Raw genomic sequence first — 6,643 nt, forward strand, 5'->3', positions numbered from 1 at the left:
AGCGTTGTAAAAACGATGATTAATCGAAATCAGCAACTCCATCTTCCATTGAATTATTTTATCACTTTGTGATCACGCCGCCGGTTCGTTGGAAACAAAAGTCTCTCTCTCCATTTTTGTGGCTTTGCTAAAGGGCAGGATTATGTGATTAAATCATAACATTCAATTTTTATCTTTCTGGCCGTGGTGTAAACATTTAGCCATTTGAACTTTAAATGTAACAGATAACCCAGTGAACATTGTGAGGGTTTCGAAATAGAGATATGAGTTGACCCAATTTAGACCATTTTTAAACTATATCTTTGTAAATAGAGGATAAAGATCTTCTTCGATTTATTTTTATTATTTATTTTTATAATTTTTTTATACATATCCCCTAAACTAACATTGGAAAACCTTTCCCCACAAATAGGAGAAAAACTGCAACCAACTTCAGACTGCTGTCATTTCTAAGCCACTCGTCCGACAGCTGTTAAAATTATTCCAGTGACAGCCTATTATATTGTTTATAAGCGTACAAAAGCATTTTGGTGAGAATTTTCAGGAAAAAAATTTTATTCGTGATGGAATTCAAGCGTGATAGTATGATTTCTTTATATTTGGCTGGAAAACCGCAAGTGGCTATCGTTAGAGCACTCCAGCATTTAAATGTGAATAAATCTTTTGTGTCTCGCGCCACCGCTCGTTACCGTGATGATGCTAGTATAGCCCGACGTCTAGAAAGAAAACAGGAACATCGGCAAAAATGGTTCGAAAAGTAAAAAAAAACGACTTGATCGAAACCCGCGTCGCAGTGGCAGAAAGATGGCTCGTGAGCTGAACGAAACGCAATATTCGGCATATATTGAAAAATGAGCTCGTGGTAAAACCACTGAAATTCCAAAAAGTGCAAGAACTTACACCGTTACAGAAAGAAAATAGACTCAAACGAGCTAAAGAGTTGCTTCGCTTGGACGAAAGTGGTGTACTGCCGAATTTGGTTTTCTCCGATGAGAAAACATTCGTTGTCCAGTAGTTTATAAACAAACAAAATGATCGTGTTTACTTGCCAAAGAGGTCAGCTGAAAATGTGCACCTTCGGTTGGCCACCAGAACTCAAACGCCGGCCATGGTGAAGGTGTGGGCCGCCATAACATCCGATGGTCGCTCTCCGCTTGTATTAATCGAAGAATCAGAATAAAAGCAGGATATTATCGCGATAATATTCTGAAGGGTGTATTAAAGCCTTAGGCACGCAACAGGACTCAGCACCATTCCAACAGGACTCAGCATCATTCCAATCCACCGTGGCAACAGAAAATATTCTGGAGGCTATATTAAAGCCTTGGGCACGCAACAGGACCCAGCACCCTTCTAACAGAACTCAGCACCATCGCACTCATCACGCGCCACCCAAGAATGGTTACAAAATAAGGTTCCTCGCTTCATTCCAAAATCTCCGGATACCAATCCGTTGGACTATTGTGTCTGGAGTATTTTGGAAAGCAAGGTTGGCACTTAAAAATACCAAAGTGTCGATCATCTCAAGCAAGCGTTTCGCCGGAAATGGGCTAAAATACCGAAGAGCAACATTCGGGCAGCGTGTGACGGTTTCATTGACCGTTTGAAGGCCATAATTCGTGCCAAAGGTGACCAATTCGAACAAATCTAAACTTATTCTAAAATTTCCGACATTTTTTGCTTTCATTCAATAAAATTTAAAAAAAAAAAAATGTAAAAATTATGGCTTTTGACATTGTTGCAGTTTTGTTTTTATCTCACACTGTAAATGCCGAATATTATTGCGAAAATATTCTGGAGGGTGTATTAAAGCCGTGGGCACGCAAACATTTTGGCCGCAGACCTTGCAGACATTCCAACAGGAATCAGCACCATCGCACTCTGCACCCACCACCCAATAATGATTAAAAAATGAGGTTCCTCGCTTCATTTCCAGCCCACAATGGCCACCAAAATCTCCGGATACAAATCCGTTGGACTTTTGTGTCTGGAGTATTTTGGATAGCAAGGTTGGCACTAAAAAATACCAAAGTGTCGATCATCTCAAGCAAGCGCTTCGCCGGAAATGGGCTAAAATACCGCAGAGAAACATTCGGGCAGCGTGCGGCGGTTTCATTGGCCCTTTGAAGGCAATAATTCGTACCAAAGATGACCAATTCGAACAAATCTAAACTTATTCTGTAGTTTGATGCTATTTCCGCCTTTTTTTGTGTTTAAAAAAACACATTAAGTTCGGCCGGGCAGAACTTTTAATACCCTTCACCTTAGGGTTATGGAAACATTAGAACCAATTATTTCCCACAAATACCAATTTTTAGACAAATTCGTGGGAAAATTTGGCAAAAATCATCAAAATACCGAATATCGGGAGGTCCCGCTACATATAATGTCTCGCCAACGGAGCTAGAACTCATTATGACCAACTAATTCCAATTTTTAGACAAATCCGTGACAAAAAATGTGACAAAAACCATCAAAATACCGAATATCGGGAGATCCCGTATATGGGGCTATACCAATGCGTGGACTATACATACAATGTTTCGCCACACGAACTAGGACCCATTATGACCTACAAATACTAATTCTCATACAAATCCGTGAAAAAATGTGTCAAAAATCATCAAAATACCTAATATTGGGAGGTACCGTTATATGGCGACTATACCAAAACGTGGACTTATACATGCAATGTTTCGCCACCGGAGCTAGAACCCATTATGACCAACAAATATCAATTTTTAGACAAATCCGTGAAAAAATGTGACAAAAACCATCAAAATACCGAATATCGGGAGGTACCGTTATATGGGACTATACCAAAACGTGGGCCGATATATGTCATTTTCAATACCAACCATCTTAGACACAATACAAATTATTCTGCTAAATTTTGACGCTCTACATCAAATAATGCGACCTGTATCGTGATTTCAACAGACGGCAGACAGACGGACAACGTTAAATCGTCTTAGAATTTTATGCTGATTATGAATATATTTACATTATGGGGTCTACGCGAATATTTAGACATGTTACAAACGGAATGACAACGTTAAAATACCCTGCTTTCCAAGGTGGAGGTTAAAAAAATTATGGCGTTTGACTTTGTTACAGTTGTTTTTTTTTTTTATCTCACCCTGTATGTAAATTTTAATATACTTTACTAATTGCACCTTTCAGATTCTAAACTTATTTTCATAATTTAATTTTTCTTCCACCCAAAGTGTTCACTGGGTTATCCCAACACCCATCCAAAATGTGTGCTACACTTTGTAAACTATGCGAAAAAAAAACTCAAATGATTTTAATTTCACCACAAAAAAAAATATTGGCAACAGAAATATTTGAAAGTAATCATAATAAAAATAATAGCAGCAACCACATAACACACACACACCTGAGAACACCAGCAACAAAAACAACAACACCCATATGGGAACATGCAAATATTTTAAGTGATTTTCGCTGGCAAGGGAGGTGGTGAAACAAGATTAATTTCTATTTCCTTCCTTTGCGGTTTTTATGCTGAACTAATTTTTTAACGATTTTTTCTTAGGTATGAACACACCTTTTATGTGTTCGAATTTTGGCGTAAAACAATTTTCAATTTATTGCCAATTTTTTTGGGAATTCGTGAAGAATTCATTGGCGGATCTATGATTGGACACACTGGTTCTTCTTTTGCGAAGTAGACATTGAACGATTGCTTTGCAATTAATGTTCCATTGAGAATGATGAGTCAACATAAATTGGAATTGAGCATTGGAATGCGTTTAATTTGTAACAGCAATGAGGTTAAGGCCACAGGGAGGAGAGTTTTCTTTATGTAGAGCAAAGCCATTGAAAAAATTGTTTTTTTTTTTCAATACCAACAAAAGATCCAGAGAACCTTTTATCCATTGGATCCAAAAAAAGTCGTATTCCTTCTATAGAAAATCCTTTAAGCGTATATCTTTTAATTTTAGAAAGTACACCCATATGCTATATACCTAAAGTGAGCCTACACAGAGAAAAAAATTAACCTTATACAAGGTTAGCTTAACCATAAATAAACATGATTTGGAGTCTACGTTATGTAAGGTTAATTTAAACATTTTCTTGTTGACTGGTATTTAAAAATAATCATCGTTAATTTAGCTATTCCATGATTGACTTTTTTAACCACGAAAATTGTTGATATTAAAAAAAATTGTTGTTTTAGCAATGCACTGTTAAATTTTTGTAACCATGAGAATTGTTAATAATAACATTTCATAGTCAGTTGGTCTAAACAGTTCATATGATAATTTTTAATAAAAAATTAACCTTTGTTTGAATAAAACAAGAAAAGTGTAATTTTTACAAGTTTATTTATTATTTATTTATTAATACCGCATATTTCTAAAATATGTATTTCCATTACAAATTGTATGTATATTTAAGGGAGGGCTGGTAAAGAAAGATATATGTTTAATATAAATTTTATTTTTTAACGCCTTACCGAGTGATTTTAAATTATATTCCTCAGCCATTGTGAAAAAAAACTACAAAACGCCAAACACCGACTGCAAAAACAGAAGAAGAAACTAGTAGTTAATAAAAGCAAATAGTATTGTCAAAACTTACCAAAAATGTACGCACGAGCACCCAAAAAAAAAGACACCATAGAAAAAAACAACTGAGAAGAAAAAACAAAAAGATATACATAAATATGAACACCGTCGCTTCAACAACAACAACGTACATTTGGTGACAAATGCATACGCTAATGTACGTCGTAGCAGCCACAAGCAAAGACAAAAAGAACACATATGTATGAATAAACACTCACACATTATTTCTCTCCTCATTTTTGATTGTCGCTGCATATAGTTTATTTGATAGACAAATCTGATACAATTTGAATATAGCAATAACACATTACTATGTTGAAATAGTATCAGGGTTTTCTATTAAAACAAATACAAATTACAATCAAATATAATTGTTAATTTCACCAGCTTTTACTTACCTTTATACCAAGCACTATTCCCACGAGCACGTGCACTACTCCCTTGCACTATTCAACACCAACTAAAAAAGTGATTGTCTATTTGATCTTTCTTACACATATTCAGACCACAGAAAGAGATTCGATAAAGAGGAGGAGGGGGAATATGACAGTCACATTCGTTGCAGTTTCGTATATTGTAATATTGAACTTCGTCAAACACAAAGCAGTTCAAAATTGTTGACCACAACAGAGCCGAAGGCTCTTCAAATTTTTATGTATCTCTCACATTTTTCCGTCTCTCTCAAAAACAACAACCTTATACAACGTTAATTAAACTATTTTTCATCTACATTTGACCTTATATAACGTTATTTTGTGTTTGTAATCTCAAACATTTACCATGAAAACATTAACCATGTACATGGTTAAAAAAGTCATTGTATTTTCGGCTCTGTGTAATTTTTACAGAAGGCTCTCTGAAAGGTTTAATCAATCTTCATGATTAGAGGCCTTAGGGTCGAAAGACCTTAACCTATTCTCAAACTTTAAATGGGTAAGAACCACACCTTTCTATGGTTGTGATATAATGTGCCTAGTGGGCTGTGGGATGAATCAAACGTAATGTTACGGTGCCCATATCGCCAGATTGTCTTCAGTTTATAGAAGTTTATGGGAACATCGGCGATAAAAGACTTCTGTGGGCCGTTTTATGTGTTGGGGATCCTCAAAATGTTTTTTTAACCTATAAAAACACTCCAAAGGTATAGGAGGAAAACAGAAGGACTCCTATCTAGTGAAAAACCCACAGTAGACCATTATTTTCATAGTAGACTCTAAAATGTTCTGCCGATTGAGGTCCAACAGAGAGCCTTCTGTTAATGTAGAACCATCATAAACTTTTCAGTCGTTCTGGTACCTCCCACAAAAAATGTTAAAATTTCCAAAGAAAATAATTTAATGCACAGAAAGAGAAAGGATAGTCCGATTTTGTTCCAACTTTACGAATCCTAATATTTGCATCAGTGCTAGGTCAGTTGCGGGAATGGGCAATATCGGTCCACTCCATAAAGTACCTCTCCCACAAAGGGTCAAAGTTCGGAATAATTATAACTCATATAAAATGTGATGTAAGTGTCCGATTGTCTTCAAATTTGACACATCCCAATAATTTTATTAACCCAAGGTCTGGTGTGAAGTTGGGATATATCGGTCGAGTCCTTCTTGTACCTCCCCCACAGAGAATCAAAATTTTGAATATTCATGAAGCTCATAAAACGAAATTAACATCCGATTCCATTTAGACTTGGCACATCTGTATATTTCCATCAACACAGGATCTGTTATAAAGATGGTAGAGATCGGACTGTTCCTTCTGGTACCTCCCCCACAAAGGGTCAAAGTTTTCAGTAACCAAAACGATCGTAAAATCCAAAATAATTATCCGATTCCCTTCATATTTCACACATCTCAAAATTTCCGATAACACAAGGTCTGTAATGAAGATGGTAGAAATCGGATCATTTCTTCTTGTACCTCCCCCACAAAGGGCCAAATTTTTCAATAACCAAAACGATCATAAAATTCAAAATATGCATCCAGTTTTCTTCTTCGCACATCCCATTATTTTTACTAACACAAGATATGCTATGAAGATGGGATATATCGGTG

General features: G+C 36.0%; 1 long non-coding RNA gene across 1 annotated transcript; it reads right to left on the reverse strand.

The window, feature by feature from the left end:
- Positions 1-4,335: 4,335 nt before the first annotated feature.
- On the reverse strand, positions 4,336-5,050 carry LOC131806634 (uncharacterized). Its single transcript, XR_009344123.1, has 3 exons — positions 4,994-5,050; positions 4,609-4,660; positions 4,336-4,547 (listed from the first exon to the last, which is right to left on the reverse strand). It is a non-coding gene; the product is annotated as an uncharacterized LOC131806634 (long non-coding RNA).
- Positions 5,051-6,643: the final 1,593 nt, after the last annotated feature.

Source organism: Musca domestica, unplaced genomic scaffold (assembly GCF_030504385.1).
Source record: "Musca domestica strain aabys unplaced genomic scaffold, Musca_domestica.polishedcontigs.V.1.1 8, whole genome shotgun sequence".
Classification (NCBI taxonomy): domain Eukaryota; kingdom Metazoa; phylum Arthropoda; class Insecta; order Diptera; family Muscidae; genus Musca; species Musca domestica.